Genomic DNA, 20,880 nt, shown 5'->3' with positions numbered 1-20,880 from the left:
CAGTCCAAAGATGTGCTGGTTAGGTGGATTGGCCATGATAAATTGCCCTAGTGTCCAAAATTGCCCTTTGTGTCAGGAGGGGTTACTGGGTTATGGGGATAGGGTGGAGGTTTGGGTCTGAGTAGGGTGCTCTTTCCAAGAGCCGGTGCAGATTCGATGGGCCGAATGGCCTCCTGCACTGTAAATTCTATGATCTATGATTCTGTCTCAGTTATAGAGGTTTACAACATGAAAACAGGCCCTTTGGCCCAATTTGTCCATGCCGCCCAGTTTTTGACCATAAAGCTAGTCTCAATTGCCCTCATTTGGCCCATATCCCTCTATACCCATCTTTCCCATATAAATGTCTACATACATTTTAAAAGCCAAAATTGTAGCCGTCTCTACTACTGCCTCTGGCAGCTCGTTCCAGACATTCACCACAAATTGCCCCTTTGGACACTTTTGTATCTCTCCCCTCTCACCTTAAACCTATGCCCTCCAATTTTAGACTCCCTACCTTTGGGAAACGGTGTTGACTATCTATCTTATCTATGCTCCTCATTATTTTATAAGCTCTATAAGATCACTCCTAAGCCACCAATGCTAGTCCCAGTAATTCCAGTCTCTCCGTTTAACTCAAACTATCAAGTCCCGGTAGCATCCTAGTAAATCATTTCTGCACTACTTCTGGTTTAATTATATCCTTTTTATAATAGGGTGACCAGAACTGTACACAGTATTCCAAGTTAATGTCTTGTACAACTTCAGCAAGACGTTCCAACTCCTGTATTCAATGTTCTGACCAATCAAACCAAGCATGCCAAATGCCGCCTTCACCACGCTGTCCACCTGTGACTCCACTTTCATGGAGCAAGGAACCTGTACTCCTAGATCTCTTTGTTCTATAACTCTCTCCAACGCGCTACCATTAACTGAGTAGGTCCTGCCCTGATTTGATCCACCAAAATGCATCACCTCCCATTTATCTAAATTAAACTCCATCTGCCATTCATTGGCCCATTGGCCCAATTGCGCAAGAACGGCAGAGTGGGACTAACTGGGTTACTCTCCAAAAGAGCCAGAATATAGTTGATGGGCTGAATGGCTTCCCTATGTGCTGTCCTACTCTATGGGGGCAAAATTGGACAGCACTTGAAAATGGGCATGGGGATCACGATGCACAGTTAATCTGCACTCTTTGCTTCTGATGGAGGCAGCACACCAACATCATGCTGCTTGATAATCTGCATGATTATCACTTGAAGCCAGCACTAAATGCACAGCTGAGTGGTTGCATGCCTCAGCAGGGACCCCAAGCCTGTGCAAGCCAAGCACCCTTTAAAGCTACCCTGCATTACCTCAAAGCCAACTAGTCTCTTAAAGAAGAGGTGCATTCTAGTTGAAAAAGGTGCTGGAACTGTCTGTGGAAAGGAGGCCGAGTACAAGAAAGAATGATGATGCAGCGGAGAATGCCTGCTCCAGTGGGGCGGCATGATGGCACAGTGGTTAGCACTGCAGCGTCACAGCACCAGGGACCTGGGTGTGATTCCAACCTCGGGCGACTGACTGTGTGGAGTTAGCACATTCTCCCCATATTGAGTGGGTTTCCTCCGGGTGCTCTGGTTTCATCCCACAGTTCAAAGATGTGCAGGTTAGGTGGTTTGGTCTGGCTAAATTGCCCTTTAGGGTGGGGTTGCAGAATAGGGCAGGGGATTGGGCCTAGTTAGGGTGGTCTTTTGAAGGATCAGGTGCTGACTCGATGGGCCAAATGGCTTCCTTCTGCACTGCAGGGATTCTATGATTCTATGTTTGCGATGCTTGCCTGGGTGTCTTGGCAGGGAATGTGGAGAGGAGGAGAGGTGGGGGCTGGATTCTATGCTGGCGGGATGCTTTATTTTGCCGGCAACCTGAGGGTTTCCCAACGGCGTGGGGCTGCCCCACAATGGTAAACCCCATTGACCAGCCGGTGTAACGGAACATCCCGCCGGCGGGGTGAAACAGAAATGTGGCAGGGTGGAGAATCCAGCCCGTGATCTACATAGCACCCAAGAGATCCTCCAGGTTAACATTTCAAAGGCAGTGGGACCAGATGGTCTTGGTAGTCAAATCCAGGAGTCAAGCCCCAAGGATCTGGCAGTTCAACAAAAAGTTCAATTACCTCACACGCGTGGTCAAGGTCAGTAAGTGCCATATCCTATCAACTGCACCACTAGCCTCACACACTGCAAAATGCATCACATCACTCGCCTACCAACATTCTCAATCAATCACAACTCATACCTGCCATTCATAGCTTCAGCTTACCCTCACACACTCAGCATCACTGCATGCCTCACACCAAAATCTCAGTATGCAAAAATTGCCAGCTATTCCATCATGATAGCAAGGTGGCCAAAACGGCATGGCACTCACCAATACTACTCCCTCTCCCTCGTAGGTCTAATTGCTGCAGAACCTGAGACAGCCACTAATATCCCCTACCTCCAAAGCGACCTCCAACAGGTTTACGTTCCTTCTTTGCATGTGCTGCAGAGCTGCATTTCCAGCACATTAACTCTTATGAAGACCTTCCCCATAAGTTGAATGAATATGATGTTTCTCTCTAACCCACTGTTTATGATGTTTACACCACATGTGTAAGAAGCTAAAGTAATGATATAATTTATCCTGACTGCGATGAAAACTTATGAATGATGCTGTTTCATAATTCACATGATGTCATATGATCTACGCCCTTTCGAAGTTTATTTGTGAATTATACATATTTTGATAGTTCCATGTTGTGATAAGATATTTTTATGGAAGTGCGTTTTCAAACAAAGATTTAGCCTCCTAATGGCTGCAATACAAACAGTCATTCGTGCACACTCTGATAGTCTTCGTGGCTGAACAATCATCTTTCAGTTCAATCTAACATTCAATATTTTATTTGAATTCTCAATGTCTTAATTATCAGTTTGCAGTCATAATTCTTGGGATGCGAGGGAGTGCAGATAATCAACCAACAGTCAGAATAGCATGGTTCACAGGTGCAGAGAATTGGCGCTATTTGCGCCGGCACGTTTGGCACGGCGCTGGGGCCGCTGGAATCGGCAGGGCCGCCAATTCTCTGGCCCGGTTGGGCCGAGCGGCCGCGCCGATATGACAGAGTCCCGCCGGTGCCGTTCACCCCTGGTCGCTGCCAGTGGGAACTCTGTGGGGATGGTCGGGGGGTGGTCTGTGGGGGGGGGCTCCTTCACCTTGGGGGGGGGGGGCTCCGATGGGGTCTGGCCCGCGATCGGGGCCCACCGATAGGCGGGCTGGCCTCTTCTGCGTCCCAACTGCATATGCGCGGGTTGGTGCGGCACCATAAGGAGGCTGGAGGGGCGTGAACCACTCCAGCGCCGGGCTGGCCCCCTGTGGGGGCCAGAATCTGTCATACCCGGGCCTGGTTCGTGCTGTCGTGAAACGAGACGGCATTAACGACGGCGTGAACACTTGGGGTCCATATTGGAGAATTTCCCCCAAGTCCATCATCAGAACCAGTCAGCAGTGGATATGTTCACTCTCTCGAACTGTCTCTATTGATGACATGCGACACATAGATACATAGAATATACAGTGCAGAAGGAGGCCATTCGGCCCATCCAGTTGTGGTATTGTGTGATGCAAATAATGGCATGATGGGAAAAGTAGTCAAGTTTTCTTGGTACAAGTGAATTTAAACTGATTTCATATAACCTAAGGCACAGAATACACAGAGACAGCATGTCCTGGGAACAGGGTGACACTGAGAGACTAGATAAGGCTTGAACCTAGAAGTAGTCTTAATACATAACAAGCTGAACAACTATTTCTTCTTGTTCCTAAACAACTTCTTCCCTTTCTTAAAACAAAGACAAGATAATGATATGAGACTCCAGTCCCCTAAAGGTCAGCAAGGTGACGCCATTGTAACGATTATTACTTATGTTTTACTTTCGATCAAATTCCTGACTAAGTTGTATTCATGTTATCTTGATCCTATAATGTATAAGAATCGCCTTCTTTTCTGTAATATCGCAGACTTGGGACGGACTCAGCAGTTTGTAATTGACTGCTTTCCGACTTCAAATCTCAGCCATACTGCTAGCAGTCAGTTCTAAATTCGGAAATAAAGTTCAGTTTTGCTTACCTAATGAATCATGTTTGTATTTCTCTATCACAGTCAAGACGCGGGGAAAATATAAAATACAACACAGTCGGCACTGACCCACTTAAGCCCTCACTTCCACCCTACCCCCATAACCCAATAACCCCGCCTAAACGTTTTGGACACTAAGGGCAATTTAGCATGGCCAATCCACCTAACAAGCACGTTGTTGGACTGAGAGGGGAAACTGGAGCACCCGGAGGAAACCCACCCAGACACGGGGAGAACGTGCAGACTCCGCACATGCAATGACAAGTGCTAGAATTGCCAAAGCAAGTGTAGCATTTGGCTGAATTTAAATATCAGCCTGGGAATGAAGAAATGTAAGTCTGCTTACCAAACTGAAGGTATGTAATAGTCATGCCCACTCTGCCTCATGGATGCGAGACATGGACTGTGCACCAACCTCATGCCAAAAAGCTCACAACTTTCATCTGAGCTCCCTTCAGAAGTTCCTGAAGATCAGATGGCTGCAAAAAATACCAGCCACTGATGTGCTCACCTGAACTGGCATGCCGAGTGTCCACACCATATTGAGACAGTCACAACTGAGTCACGCTGGTCACCAGCCAGAATACCTGACATTCACTTCCCAAAGTGAATCTTCTATGGCGAGTTTGATTCTGGGGTGCACTACCTTGACAGTCAAAGGAAGCGTGACAAGAACCCTATAGGCATCACTGAGCTGTTTTTATATTAACTTAAAGTGCTGGGCGAAGTTTATCCAGGATTTGAGCACCTTCCTGAACCAAATAAAAAATGGTGCAGCCTCCTTTGAAAGCAAGCACATGCATATCAGAGACCAAGAGAAAGTACAAGGAGGTGAAATCCTGAGCCAGCAACTCATCTATTTACAGCAGAACCTTCCGGGCACATATTGGCCTAAGCAACCACCTATCCACTCGACCAAATACCCCAGATGATGGTCATGGTCACCTTCTTGACGGATGAGCAAGAGAGAGGGTGAAATAGGATTGATTGAGGGATTCTTATCAGGCCAATTGGGAGCACAGAGATCTTGGAGAGCTAGAGGGCTGGCGGAGGTTACAGGAACATGAAGAGCCGAGGCCATGGAATGATTTGGAGAAAAATGGCAGAGAATTTTAAAATCAAGGCTTGCTGATTTTGAGATGGCTGAGTGGGGGGTTGGTGCGAGCTATTAGTACACGTATCAGAGGTGTCGATGAAGCTGCATTGATGGAAGACGGGATGGATGGCCAGGAGAGCATTGGAATAATTGAGTCTGAATATTATAGTTACAAATAAAAAAGAAGTGACTGGGCTTTATGGGCTTGAAAATCACTAACTGGAGGTGCTTTTCTCCTTTCAATGGCCGGACGACCTGTTTTAATAAGTGGTAAATGAAATTGGATGAAAGGTGTCGTTTCACCTATGACTACGAACATTTCTAGCTGGGTGGTGGGTTTTAATGGCCATATTGCTGCATTTGTAAATGAAAGCTAAAGCTGACTTTGCGAATCTAAAAGTAACGTTAGAACTCTCCGTAACCTAATGGCAACTGGTAAACGAGTTCTGATTAGGCATTCATTATCTGAGCTTTGAGCTTATCCAAGGTCTGTAATTCACAGGCTGCTTTTGTAGCCTCAAAAGATTTGGGCTAGGTTCACTAACAAAGTCCCACTAAATACTTTTCCAAGTGCTGGAGGCAACATCCGACTTGTGGGTTGATGGTAATGAAAGAGTTTTCTGGAGCTCCAATATACACACTCCATTTTAAATTCTTCCACCACACCTCAGCTCAGTGGGGCAGTTATGAAACAGGAAAAACCTTTCCATCCTCGTATGCCGTGAGCTATTTTTAGCACTGCAAAAATAACTCCAAGCAGAAGCAATAATTTCCTCTGTGCAATATATCTGTCACTAGTTAAAAGTGCATCATTCAACCTTTATTTAGAATGCACAAGGAATGATTGTTATATTTAATAAGGAGCCTAGGTGCACAAAGTAATAACTGGCTCAAGGACAGCAAGCCAAAATATAAAATTCCAGAGAACGAATGTTTCACTCAGAATTCCAGATCTCATTCATTTCCACCCGCCCCCACCCACAACATAAACTTAATTAGAATGGAACAAAACTCTCATTTACTCATATCGTGTAGGATTTATTAATGCCACCAATGGAAACAAAACTTGGAGGATAATCGCAGTCCAAGGGTAGCATTTTTATCCACTTATTTCATGTTATTGCACAGCAGATGGTCAATTTGTTTAATATATGTAATTAGGAACCTTTTGGCTTTCAGTGGTTTGATGCCTATTTCCTGTTATGGGGGCATATGGTTTACCACCTAACCTGAGGCAGGAAGTCAAGTTGTGGGGTACGATACAACAAGACAAAAACAGAGTCCTGTTTTGGATGCGTTTAATGGGGTATTTCTTTACACCGCTGTGAAACGTGGTGCGATTTAACAGGACTTTGCCATTTTTTGTCTTTTTTTTGGGGGGGGGGGGGGGCAGCCGAGGCCACACGTACCTCATTTCCTGCACCTCACCAGTGCAGGAAGACGACTTGTGGATTAGGGTGCCATTTTCAAATGCTGGCCAAACTTACGACCCCCCTCTTTGCCCCACCATGGCTTCGGAACCCCCTCCCTCCTACTGCACCCAATTTATCCCTGATACCCCCACCGACCCCAGCTCTGAAGGGCAACCTGATCGTGTCATGGGCAACCTGGCATGGGCACCTTAGCACTGCCAGCCTGGCACTCTGGTGATGCCATCCTGGGCACCCTGTCATTACCAGGGTGCCATAGCCAGGGTGTCCAGGTGGCAATGCCAAGGTGCCAGTCTGGCGGTGTCAAGGTGCCTGGGAGTCAGAGGGAATGCCAGGGTACTACGCTCGCCCATCCAGGGACCTCTAATGGCCTGGGAGGCCCCCCAGGTGCTGTTACCCCAGGTCCATGTTCGTGGAAACCAGTGCTAAACGGTGCCCTGGCGAGGTCCCCCAGGTGAGGCTGTTGGTTCCTGCGCGCTGGGTGAATATGGGTGCTATGGCAATAGGCCTAATGGCTCATTTAAATATGTTAATATGGATCTCGCCCAGTGAAGGCGAGGTCCAGATCGCAGAGTCTCACGAGATTATGTTAAATCTCACGAGGCTTTTGGAGCGTCGTAAATCTTGCGAGAGGCCTCTTGCGAGATTCAAAGGCCTTGTTGTGTCACCAAGTCGGGTGCAACAAGGCTGTTAAATTGCGCCCGTGGAGTCTGAGACAATTTTTTGGGGAAATCTTCATCTAATATAGTCTCCTAAGCAGCAATTTCTGCCCAATTTCAATATTGTAAAAAGATCATGGGCGGTATTCTCCAACCCCCCACCGGGTCGGAGAATCGCTGGGGGCCGGCACCAATCCCGCCCCCACCGTGTCCCGAATTCTCCGCCACCAGAGATTTGGCGAGGGCGGGAATCACGCCATGCTGGTCGGCGACTCCTCCCCTGGCGATTCTCCGACCCGCGATGGGCCAAAGTCCCGCCGCTGTTAAGCCTCTCCCGCCGGCGGGAATCAAAACACCTACCTGACCAGCGGGACTGGTGGCGCGGGCGGGCTCCGGGGTCTTGTGGGGGGGGCGTGGGGCGATCTGGCCCCGGGGGGTGCCCCCACGGTGGCCTGGCCCGCGATCGGGGCCCACCGATCGGCGGGCGGGTCTGTGCCGTGGGGGCACTCTTTTGCTTCTGCCTTCGCCATGGTCTTCACCATGGCAGAGGCGGAAGTGACGCCCTCCCCTGCTAACGCGTGGGGATGACGTCAGCAGCCGCTGACGCTCCGGCGCATGCGCAGACGTACGCGGGCTGGCAAAGTCCTTTCATCCCCGGCTGGCGTGGCGCCAAAGGCCGTCCACGCCAGCCGGCGGAGCGCCAACCACTCTGGCATGGGCCTAGCCTAGCCCCTTAATGTGAGGGCTTGGCCCCTAAAGGCGCAGAGACTTCGGCGCCTTTGGGGCGGCCCGACGCCGGAGTGGTTCACGCCACTCCATCCCGCCGGGACTCCCCGCCCCGCCGGGACTCCCCGCCCCGCTGGGTAGGGGAGAATCCCGGCCCATACCGTTGGCATTTTTTCCCTTTACTTTGCCCCTGATAAGGTTCTCTAGAAGATGATAATTCATGTTGGGGTCCAGTTCTTGTCTGTGACTGTTGATTAGCTGTTTCTTGCAAACCTCAATGCTGAGCCTATCCTACCCTCACCTGATGCCTCCATCTACACTGTTACAGTGAAAGTAAAGAAGGAATGACATTTCATAGATTTCATAGAACTTACAGTGCAGAACGAGGCCATTCGGTCCATCGAGTCTGCACTGGCTCTTGGAAGGAGCACCCTACCCAAGCCCATACCTCCACACTATCTCCATAACCCACCTAACACTAAGGGCAATTTGGACCTCTAAGGGCAATTTACCATGGCCAATCCACTTAACCTGCACATCTTTGGACTGTGGGAGGAAACCGGGGCACCCGGAGGAAACCCACGCAAACACGGGGAGAACGTGCAGACTTCACACAGACAGTGACCGAAGCCGAGATTCGAACTTGGGACCCTGGAGCTGTGAAGCATTTGTGCTAACCACAATGCTACCGTGCTGCCCATTATTTATAGGCACTTTTCATGACAATTGGACACCTCAAAGCTTTATCACCACAGATGTACTTTTTGAAGTGTACTCACTGTTGTAATATGAGAAATGTGGCAACCAATTCACACTCTACAAATTCCCTCAAATGGCAATGTGATAATGACCTGATAATCTGTTCTTTGTGATTTGATGGATGACAGATATTAACCAAATATTGCCCTTCTTCAAAATAGTGCTATGGCGTTATTTTGCATCCACCCAAGCAGGCAGATGGTGTCTTGGTTTAATGGTTCATTCGAAAGACAGCCAGCGGGATTCTCGTCGATGGCCCGACGCCGGTGTTGCCAATTTGCACCAATAATGTTGCTCCTTATAACTGGATACTGATATGACAGTTATTAATGATGACATTGCTTTTCAGAGTCGGCAGGTATCAAATGATACCATCACAAGGTTTAGCCGGATATCGATCAAAGACCCAGGGCGCGATTCTCCGCTCCTGACGCTGGGTGGGAGGATCGCGGGAGGGCCCCCCGACTAATTTCACGACCCCCTGGCGCCCCCACCGATTCTCCCACCCCCCGCTCGGAAGAGTCGGCGCTCGCCGTTTTTCATGGCGACCAGCGATTCTCTGACCCGGATGGGACGAGCGGTCTGCCGTTCGCGACCGTTTCACGACGGCGGCAACCACACCTGGTCGCTGCGGTCGTGAAATCGCCGTGAGATGCCCGTTTTGGGGCTTGTAGGGGGCCTGGTGGGGAATGAGCACGACGACTGTGCTCGGGAGGGGACAGGCCCGCGATCGGTGCCCACTGATCGTCGGGTCGGCGTCTCAATCAGACGCACTGTTCCCCCTCCGCCGCCCCGCAAGATCCAGCCGCCACGTCTTGCGGGGCAGCTGAGGGGAAAGACGGCCACCATGCATGCGCGGCTTTGAGCTGTCAGCCGTCGTAACGTCAGCCGCGCATGTGTGGGTTGGAGCCGGCCAATCTGCGCATGCACGGCTGACGTCACATAGGCGCCGTCGACGCGTCATTCTCGGCTGCCGGGCCTTGACGCTTGCCGTCCTAGCCCCCCGGGTGGGGGTGAAATCGGTGAGAGGAGTGGGCTCCGAGGCCGTCGTGAAACTCGGCCGAGTTCACGACGGCCTTCACGATTTTTCCCGGGAGCGGAGAACCGCGACCCCAATAACAAGCTAGTTAGTTCAAGTTCAATGATAGTTTATTTACACCCAAGAATTACTTTGACATGCACATAAAACACTACAAGCTGAATTACACCTAACACTACAGCAACCTGTACTTAACTTCAGGCACCCGGCTTTATGCAGAGGAACAAGGCCTTTGTTTGGATCTGGCGTGGTTGGGTCTGGGGAAGTGACTTTGTTTCTGCTAGGCTCATCCGTCTGGTAGCGGTCATTGATCTTGAACTTGCTTCTGGTCGTGATGCTACACTTGGTTGGTCATAGGCCAGGAGAGCAAGCGCCGGGGCCAAGAGAGTGCCGGTGCGCTAGGGCCAAAAGAGACTGGACACATGGCAATGTCTCTTTTTATACGTCAGAGGTTTCACGCTCTTTTTGACGGTCCTTAGCTTTGGACCCAATAATTCAGCAGGCTTCGATTACTGCCTTCGATTTTAGCCAATAAAGGGATGGGTGCCTTGATGGCTGAGCGTGTCCTGAGCGGTCATTGACCGTGGCTGTTTGGGCTTCCTGGGTGAAGGGAGTGACGCCGATGAGTCTGGATCTGTATCTTATACCTGAATACAAGTCTTTTGTTCTGGGGAAATGGGCCATTAGAATGCAAATTGGCAGGGGGTTTCGATAGTGTCTGGGTAGCTAGTGGCAAATATACACTTAAGCTCTGAGTTCATCTGGATCCTGCATTGGCCATATTTACCGTGATTCTTTTGCAAGTGGCCATGTTTCCCTGATGGCTACACCGGCGTAAAAATCGGCGCGCACTCCTCTGGCGTCGGGCCGACTGGAAGTTGTGGAATCCTCCACACTTCCGGGGGCTAGGCCGGCAGCGGAGGGTTGGCGCGCATGCGCAGACCGGCCGGCGTATTCTAGCGCATGCGCAGGGGGGGTGTCTCCTCTGTGCCGGCCATGGCGGAGCCCAACAGAGGCCAGCGCGGAAGGAAGGAGTGCCCCCATGGCACAGGCCCGCCCGCAGATCGGAGGGCCCCAATCGCAGGCCAGGCCAACGTGGCAGCCCCACCCCCCCGGGGCTGGACCCCCCCCCCCCCCCCCTCCCGAGGACCGCACCAGCCAGCCTACCAGCCAGGACCCGTGTGGGACCATGTCTAATCCACCCTGGCGGGACTGGCCAGAAACCGACGGCTGCTCTGCCCATCGGGGACCGAAGAATTGTCGGGAAGCCCACTGGCGTGGCATGATACCCGCCCCCGCCCGAAAATCGGCGCCGGAGAATATGGCAGCTGCCGTCGGAGCGGCAGGGCGGGATTCACGCCGCCCCCCCCCGCCCCCGGGGATTCTCCGACCCGGTTGGGGGTCGGAGAATCCCGCCTGAGCATCTCTAACAGTGCAGCATTCCCTCGTTACAACACCAGAGTGAGAGCCTTGACTTTAGTGTTCAAGCCCTAGAGTATGGACCAGGACTTGGACCTGGAAACTTGTGTCTCAGAGGCAAGAGTGCTACCAATTAGTCACTGCTCACACACAATGGCAAAGACACACCTCTGGGGACATAACTGCCTTCCATTTGTTACCTCTTCGTAAATTACACGGAATTGCATTGAACTTTACAGCGTACAAGCCGCCCAGCGCTACACGTCGGTAGCATGGTGGTTAGCATAAATGCTTCACAGCTCCAGGGTCCCAGGTTCGATTCCCAGCTGGGTCACTGTCTGTGCGGAGTCTGCACGTCCTCCCCCTGTGTGCGTGGGTTTCCTCCGGGTGCTCCGGTTTCCTCCCACAGTCCAAAGATGTGCGGGTTAGGTGGATTGGCCATGCTAAATTGCCCTTAGTGTCCTAAAAAAGTAAGGTTAAGGGGGGGTTGTTGGGTTACGGGTATAGGGTGGATACGTGGGTTTGAGTAGGGTGATCATTGCTCGGCACAACATCGAGGGCCGAAGGGCCTGTTCTGTGCTGTACTGTTCTGTGTTCTGTGTACACATGAGCATCCTCCCACCTTATTCCATCTCTCCCTATCAGCATAAAAGTGAGGTAACAAATTCCTAAAGAAGGACGTCATAGCTATTTCTCAGTGGCACAGCACTTTGACAGCTAAGAGCACTATACAACCCACAGGTGGACATTGAAAATATATATATGGGATACAAATGGGGTCAGAAAATTAAATCAAGCTATGGTCAGATCCTATCACTCTGAGTCAGCGTTGCTCAAGCTTCATGTGGTTTTTACATAAAAGGTCACATGTCTGCGGTGCATTGTTCAAGTCTGACCAAGAAAGGAAGAAATTTAGGATTAAAAATAATTCCAACTATTACTAACTTCTGGTGACTCAAGCTGGTTTAATTAGGTCATCTGCTGAGAGTCTGAGAGTTGGCAATCTGCAAGAAAACTGGCACCCATTACAGTCTGTGTCTATTAGATCCTCAAGGGTCATTATTTCATCATCTGTCTGGCCCAGGGTTTAGATAAACTATTCTGCCTGATATATGACACCTCCCAAATTAACTATTTCTGCACTACTCCCTGACAGGTTGTTCTTTAATAGAATTACTATTGTAAGATTTTATAATGATTTGGGCCATGTTCCTCGGAAGAGATTTTTGTTGTTGCTTTTTACCCATATTTTAATTTATTTATACTTGTTTTCTTCCACTGTTTCAAAATGCATTTACAATGCAAGTTTAGCATTGGTGCAGTACAAAGCAGCGTCAGTTAAGACTTGTAAAGCTGGGCCGAATTGCTCCGTCTTCGTTTGCAGCTGGGATTTTCTGGTACCACTGAAAGGGAAGTTTTGGTTGGAATGCCAAATTTTCTGTTCTCGCTCGCAACGGGTCCCGCCATGAACGAGGTCGAGAACCCCATCCCATGGTGTGAAAGCCAGCTGACTCTGAAGCAGGGTTAACCATGGATCGTAGTGGGACCTGAACCTGGAGTCTAGGCGAGAGTGTTACCAATAAGTCACAACTGATATACTATAGTTATGGGTCCTGTGGCGCAGTGGGTAGTATCCTGCCTCTGAGCCAGAAGCTCCATGTTCGAGTCCCTCCCTAGGATTTGATAGCCAATCAAGGTGTGTGCATCAGGTGGTCAAACAGGTTGAGTGGGTGAACCTGAAAATCCAACCAAACACACCAATGGCTGGCAGTAACAGCGGGAGAGACTCCTGGTCAGCCAAGCTTTATGTGGACTGGCACCCTCCCCCTAAGGTATAAGTCCCTGGCAACAGACTAGCAACCTGTTCTGGGAGTTACTAGCTATGGAAACAGGTGAAAGTTCGCAATGTGAATTATTTCTCCAGTCAAAAGGGTGACAAGGGCAGCACGGTGGCGCAGTGGGTTAGCACTGCGGCCTCACGGCGCTGAGGTCCCAGGTTCGATCCCGGCTCTGGGTCACTGTCTGTGTGGAGTTTGCACATTCTCCCCGTGTCTGCGTGGGTTTCGCCCCCACAACCCAAAAATGTGCAAGCTAGGTGGATTGGCCACTCTAAATTGCCCCTTAATTGGAAAAATGATTGGGTACACTAAATTTATTTTTAAAAAGGGTGACAAGGGATGGTGGCACAGTGATTAGCACTGCTGCCTCACAGAACCAGGGACCTAGGTTCAATTCCGACCTGGGTGACTGTCTCTGTGGAGTTTTCACCTGTGCTGAGGTTTCCTCCCACAGTCCAAAGATGTGCAGCTTAAGGGGAATGGCCATGCCACATTGCCCTTTGGTATCCAAACGTTTAGGTGAGGTTACTGGGATAGGATGGGGGCCTGACCCTAGGTAGGGTGCTCCTTCAGAGGATTGGTGCAAACTCAATGGGTTGAATGGCCTCCTTCTGCACTGTAGGGATTCTAAGATCTATGGAAAATTATTAATAGGTGTGTCACTGGCATGTCATCACCTTTGAAGTCTATTTTTTCCCCAAACAGGCCTGTCTGTGTTACAATTTTTAATTAACCCGTTCATGAAGATTGAGTAACTGAAAATGCACAACTAAAATCTTGCACTTCGATTAAAATGCTACTTAAACCAGACAGATAATCAGATAATTCTGTATTATTTTAATGTCAGTGAACAAATTATCTGACTAGCCAATTTTGCCTTTGCTGTGACAGGAGTTTTGTTTTACCTTTAGTGATGTAAATAGAGTGTAAAGTCATTGTGTGGAGCAATGGAATACAAAATGGTTTGAGTGATTGAACAGCACAGTGTTGGGTTCGACAATGCAGCACGAAAGATCAACACCAGGCCCAAGGTTAAATAGAAATAGATGCTGCTGCATCATGGTATGCAAATACACATCATAGCTGCCTTTTTTAACCAATGAACTGACACTGGTCTGAATTCTGCAGCTGGTAGACGAGCAAGATCATCCGGCTGTTCATGCTGGCGGGATCTTCCGGTCCTGCCGACGGTGCACTCCTGTTGTGGGTTTCCCAGCGGTGCAGGGTGGATTCAATGGGAAATCCCATTGGCAGCAGTGGGGCCAATGGTAGGCCACCACCCGCCGCCAGGAAACATGTCGCACGGAGACTACAGAATCTCACCCAGTGTGTTGTCATTGGACCAATGGGGCAGAATTTTATGCTCCCCCCCCCCCCCCCCCCCCCCAACACCTCTGATAGGTTCTGAGGTGGGGGGGCGGTTGGTTGTGGGAGGCGGGTGTAAAATTGCATGGACGAGATTCTCTCCTGAATCCCGCCACACCATCCCACATGTAATTTCACGGTGGGGCGGACAGGCCTCAAACAGGAAGCCCACCCTCACTTCTATGAAGGCCCATAAGTGGCCACTTCAGAGCCTTTTCCCACGCAGCCTCAATTTTTAGGCTGACGGGCACAAGTCAGAGCAGGGGTGGGAAAGCGAGAAATGGATGAATCTCCAACTCTAGCGGGAAGTGAGGCAGTGGCAAGTGCTTCACAAGAGGAGGCAGTGGCATGCTGGTATTGTCATTGGACTAGTAATCCAAAGTTCAAAGTCTAGTAACCCCAGACGAAAGTTCTGGGAACCGACTTTGAATCCCACCATGGCAAAATTTGAATTTGACCATGAAACCATTGTTGATTGTCATAAAAACCCATCTGATTCACTAATGTCCTTTAGGGAAGGAAATCTGTTGCTCTTACCTGGTCTATATGTGACTCATGCAATGTGGTTGTCTCTTAAATCCCCTCAGGGATTGGTAATAAATGCTGACCAGCCAGCGATGCCCACATCCCACATGAACGGAACAAAAATCCTGAAAGCTCCTTCAAATTTGGGGCTCCCTCCCCTCCGAGACCTGGGAGATCCAGTTCTCTCTCCGCCCTTGCCCTCACTTACCCCCAAAGCCGAGTTGAACCCCTCCAGAGCATACCCTACCCTTCAAGTGTGGTCCATTGGTTCGAGACACAACGCTGCAGTACTTCTTCTCACCACTGCAGCACTGTGCTTGGACAGGCTAGAAAGCTGCCGGCTAAGCTGATTGGCTGACAGTTCCCCAAGGCAGGCCTGCCTCCCAGGTCCGGATGGAAGTCCCGCCTACTGCCAATCAGAGTTCAGTTGGGCGTGAAATCGCAGTAGGCCTGCTATCTCTAGATCCATAGGCATGGATGTGATGCAAAACCCAGTTGTTTAATGCCTGAGAGTGGACAATAGTACTCTAGACTTGGGGAGTTAATCGTGCTACATGTGGTCAGTATTGCCTCAGCAAGCAGGGACATTGATTAGAATTTAACCCAGGCAACAGAGGCCTTGCCCACCGGCTGGAGAGCATGGCGAGTGCTCCGAGTTGCCTCCTTCAGGAAGCCCCCAGGTTACCTGGAGTAGACTTTCCACCGGCACCCTCCAGCCTCCAAACTCACCCTTGGATTGGGCATTAAATTCCACGCATTATCCAATCCATCAAGAAGGGTATAGGAACATCAGTGGTGATTACCAAATTGCTGCTGTGCCCTAATTCTGCGGAATAACAGCAACGCTTGCTTAAAAAATATTCTCAACATTTTGCAGCAGGACAGATGGAAACATCTACTGTCAACCTGATGTCAGCTTCATTTGGGAGTAACTGACATTTTCTGATCTTACATATCTGTATGATCTCAGTAATTAAAAGGTGATAATCTGCCTATCACATGCAGGATTTAGCACTAGTCCTTCTGACAGGACTATATCTATCATCTAGAAATGGTTTTCAGGACACTAAAATAAAAAAAAGTTTATTTTTAAATGTCTGGCTGGCAAGCCTTGTGTGCCATTTATTCCAATGTTTATTTGCTCTGTTAGATTTTCATTTGGTTGAGTGTGTTTCATCAGTCATTCCTGACCCCACCTCCTTTTCCATTAAGTCACTGCAGACTACGCTCAGAGACAGAGGAAACTGTTGGCAGCCAAATCTTACGAGAGTCAACCTTTAGTGGAGCTGCCAGCACTGTTCATCTCTCTCTCTAACTGTTTATAACCATTATTCCCCATCTCTTACCATTAGGAAAATACTCACCTGGTTGCCTTTTTATGAGTTTCATGAATTGCTTGCTTCTTGTATCTGAATTAAAATTTGACTGACTTTGTTGGCTTTCCATCAAAAGATTTGATTGGTAATCCCACCGTTATATGCATTGCTCTGTGCAAATTACTCAAATACGTTTGAAAAAGGAAAAGCAATTATCAACTCATTCAGAAATTAATACACCATTGGCGAAAGAAAAAAGGACAGAAAAGGACAGTTCCTCAAGATAGTTTGAGTCACCAACGCTTGTCTTTTGCAACAGTTCATTTCAGCTTTGACAAAGAGTCATCAGACTAAACGCTAGTCTCCCTACAGATGCTGCCAGACTTGCTGAGATTTTCCAGCATTTTCCCCTCCAGTTCATTTCATCTTTTGTGTGTTTCTGTATGGAAGAAATGATACTGTGCCATATTCTTGCACATGCAAAGCTTTTCCTGGTTGCTTACAGACACACATTCCTGTGGAAATGTGTTGCATTTAGCTAACTCGCCCCTCCTTCACAAGTGAGGATTGCATAGTTTCTTTTAACACTTAAGTAAGTACGTTTAATGAGTGGTAACATAAACAACAATGGAGTGGTGCCTTGAGGGTTAACAGGATGTGCTGTCACCCGAAGCCTCTGGAGAAGATGAAATTGTGATTAACATCATTCGGCTTCTGCAAAGCATTCCCTTTCAGTGAAGTTTCACCGCATGTGCTCCAGAAAGCCCTGGGTGTGCACCGTATTCCTGTAAATGATCTGAATTAGGAGTCTGATATGACTAGATCGAGTCTCTGATTCATATTCTGTGCCATGCTGTCTTGGAGCAATGTTATTTTTAAGTTCAGCGAAGGTTGTTTATTTTGAGCCTGTGCCACATGCCTACTTCATGAGGCTTTGTCTGAAATCGGAGGCAGGAAGGAGAGAATGAGCCTTCGTGGCTTTCTGGCACACTAATTCCGAGGCTGCTGACAGCAAAGAGAAGGTCCTGTGTGAACAAAATAGGCAGCCTTACACTGCCATAAATCTCTACTCTGAGACTGGCTTTGGACAAGAAACTATTAATATTTGATCCTTTCATTAATACTATGTGGCTTGGCTCAGCCAGACACCACAGTCACCCTCAATAATCCTGATTGCAGGTGCTGGAGGAAGCTCCCGTTCATTATACAGTGAGCTCTGTTAGTGTGTGGTGGACACGTCAGGTTTGGGCTTCTCCATGATGCCCCCATGACAGAATAGCCGCCAACGCCAACACTCACATAAGTTAAGGCTACTTGGTGACGCTATTGGTGCATGCCTGGCTTCAGTGCATTCGTACCTCACCAAGGATTTATTGCTTTTAGAAGGTGAAAGTTTGGTGAGAAATCTCTGGCCAAAATGTTATCAATTCTCTGTAGAACGCCTGGGATTGACCGGTGTGAGGGGAGGAGATGGTGCTTATGATCTTATATCCTTGTCGATCTAGCATGTAAGTACCGATGATTATCATATAAATGACTTTGATGATTATTTCTGCAGAAAGCAATGATGATGATCTCTGTAGCAGCATGCTTATTTCCTGAATACCCATCCCCTCCCCACTTGTTTCCCCCCCACCCCCCCTCGCACTCCTCCCACCCTACCCCCACTCCTCCCCTACTCAAAAGACTTCAAAATCAGTGAATTTGTAAACTCTGGAACTCTGTAAAATATTACAATTAAGAATGATCCCAGAAATCATAGCAGGGTCAGTGATCATAATGTTGAATGATTGTGAATCACCTTGCTGCTGGTAATTCAGCCTGTAGCTCATAGTCAAACTCAGTATCTTGCATGTATACAGCACAAAGAGACATGATGTCATGTACAAATGTGCATCATTGTTTAATGAATTTCCCTCTCTGCAGCTGCACACTGGCAGAATCCCAAGGGCATATATCTAAGGCCTGCATCCTCAGCACAAGGGAACCGAAGGACACTGACTAATAGTAAAGAAAGTGGAAGGGATATAATTTTAGCTAACATTTTTTGAGATATTAGTTGGCAGTAACATAATCACTTTCAAATTTGCAAATTACTCTGCATGTAATGTTCAGGGTCCTTAAGTAAGTTTGAATTTGGAGTGCTTTCACCAAAATCACAAATGAACGTTTCCACATAAAAGAGACGTGAATTTGCGCTTCAACATGATTTTGATCCATTTTCTTCTCACAAAGTCATAATACAGCTCAGAATCCCATGGGGTGAGTTTTGTATGCCTGAGTTTTTAATGTCTCCCGAGGCAGTTTTGCAGAACAATTATGTGCTGGTGTGTTAACATTTCCAGTATCTTCCCAAAGGGCTAGTGGGTACAGAACCTGAATATATTACAGTTATATGTAAAAGCTGTTATTCTTAACAGTCAATATCTGAACAGTTCCTAGGTTTCTTCAACTTTGATGCACAAAGTGCAGAAAAAGCTACCGTTCGTGAGGATATTACCATCTATTTTTATTATGTGAATGTTATATTTGTGATCTCTGGATGTTATTTGGCTAGTTAGTTGGATATCATTGGGATATCATTTAATTAGCTTCCTGTTACCATATTAATTGCACATATTCTATTCCGAAATGGCTGTTAACTAGTATTACTATTTTGGGATTCTAGTCCCAGCAGCTGAAATCCTCATGTTTGCTGTACTTTGGCATGATTAAGAACAATCTACGCTCAATCTGGCATTCGAGATGTCCATGTACTTGTCTCCAAAGATCCTTTGCACTTTTGGGAACCGAAGCTTAAATCTTCTGGCTGACATTCACATTTGCATGTCTATATCAAATATCAACTGCAAAGGTAAAAATATGACCAGAATATGAATATAGCATGACTTTCTTTACGTCTAGACTTCACTTTTCCAATGCGGAGGGGGAGGGGGCAATAGTCCATTCTACTCTTTGTAAAATACAGGTCATCGTTTCCTCACACCAAATCCAAGTCCCGTTCACCCGTTATCCTTTTGCTCGCTGTCCTACATTGGCTCGTGGTTAAGCAACATCTCAATTTTGTAATACTCATTGTTTCCAAATCCCTCCATGGCCTCACACCTACCTGTCCTGGTAGTAATTCTTTCACCCCCACAACCCTCTGAGGTGTCTGCGCTTATCTAATTCTGGTTCTTGAGCATCCCTGATTTTAATTGCTCTGCCGGTGGTGGTCACGTCTTCGGTTGCCTAGACCCTAAACTCTGGGATTTCCTCCCAAAATCTCTCTGTCTCTCCTGCTTTAAGACTCACCTTCTTTGACCAAGCTTGTGACTATCTGTATCCCCTTATGTGACCCGGTGGAAAATTTGCTTTAATTTGCTCTTGCGAAGTGGCTCAAAGCCAGGTTGCTGTTGCTATATCCATGGAGGGAAACAAAAAAGGTTTGTAATTAACCAGTCATTGATGACAAAGTCAGCACTGTTGGTTCAACATTTAGTAATTGCACAACCAATAATGCTTGCATTGTTTGCATTTGATAAACACCTTTCAAAAGTTGGGTCATCCTGGGGTGATGTGAGGTGTAAGTGACATGAGTGGACCATTATGCCATTAGTTTAGCAACAAGGGATGTTGCGTTTTATGCATTTTGACATGATATGATTCTTTAGCCTCAGAATCCAACAGTATCTAGTTGGATTTCTGCAGATTTATGCCTTGTTATGCAACTGTGCCATCTGTAAGTTTGTTCTTGTAAGAAAGACTGTGCTGAGACAGCTAGGTACAGCAATAAAAATAAAAACTCCCCACAGAAGACTAGCTGAACAGCGAATATGCCTGAAAGAGATTTACCTTATTTAAACCCTTTTCTTCCCCTTGTGAGTGATAAGTATTGTACCTCTAAAACCTCTGAAGTGTTCGACCAGTTTACTTACTGAAAGTTTTCAGAGTTTAACACAATTTTATTCACAATTCTATTACTCAAGGAAATATGACTCAGACTCACAGCTGAGCTTTGGGTTTTACCCACACTTGGTAAAGGAGGCTGGCAGGCTACGATCACTTGATGTTGATGTCTTCTCTGGGTTCGAAACCCAGGGCCCTTTCTTCGTGCGATGGTTGTGCCTGGGCAACTCTCAGCTTCTCTCTCCAGATCTGTTCAATACTGCTTTCTTAAACTGGGAAGCTTGGATTAAATCATATGTATAGGCCCACCACCGGCCATTGTCCCAGCCAGACCCCACTGGTTAATGAGAAATACAGGATACTGCAGTCTATCGATAGTGGCTCAATCAAGACCCATTATCCTCTGAAACTCCCTTTGTCTGACCAGCCATCAGCTTATTAAGGAGTCTGATGGCTTCTTTTGTCTGTTCTTCGTCCTGCTGCAACGTCGATCATCTGTGTCTGGAAGTTTGTTACATATCCATAGACTTGGAGTGGGTAATCAAAGTCCTTATCGCAATAATAGGTTCATGCTTTGACTTGAGTACTTTTGCAGCCACTATGGATTCCAGCCAGGGTTTCATGAGGCAGTTTCTGTTCCTGGCCCCTGTGCATCTTCTTAGCCTGTTTTCAGTAC

General features: G+C 47.8%; 1 protein-coding gene across 2 annotated transcripts in view; it reads left to right on the top strand.

Annotated features, from left to right (window-relative positions):
- LOC119967274 (chloride intracellular channel protein 4) overlaps positions 1-20,880 on the top strand; it is a 165,759-nt gene that overhangs the window by 35,344 nt on the left and 109,535 nt on the right. Inside the window, exon 1 of one of the 2 annotated variants that reach the window (XM_038799604.1) lies at positions 17,677-17,824. The exons of the other annotated variant lie outside the window; for it this stretch is intronic. The gene's annotated coding sequence lies outside the window, so the exon portion shown is untranslated. Of the gene's footprint in view, positions 1-17,676; positions 17,825-20,880 lie in introns of those variants that run through there. 2 annotated transcript variants of the gene reach the window in all.

This window comes from Scyliorhinus canicula, chromosome 1, assembly GCF_902713615.1.
Source record: "Scyliorhinus canicula chromosome 1, sScyCan1.1, whole genome shotgun sequence".
In the NCBI taxonomy this organism is placed as follows: domain Eukaryota; kingdom Metazoa; phylum Chordata; class Chondrichthyes; order Carcharhiniformes; family Scyliorhinidae; genus Scyliorhinus; species Scyliorhinus canicula.
Note: the sequence above shows the minus strand (reverse complement) of the source record. Positions and strands in the feature narration are given on the sequence as shown.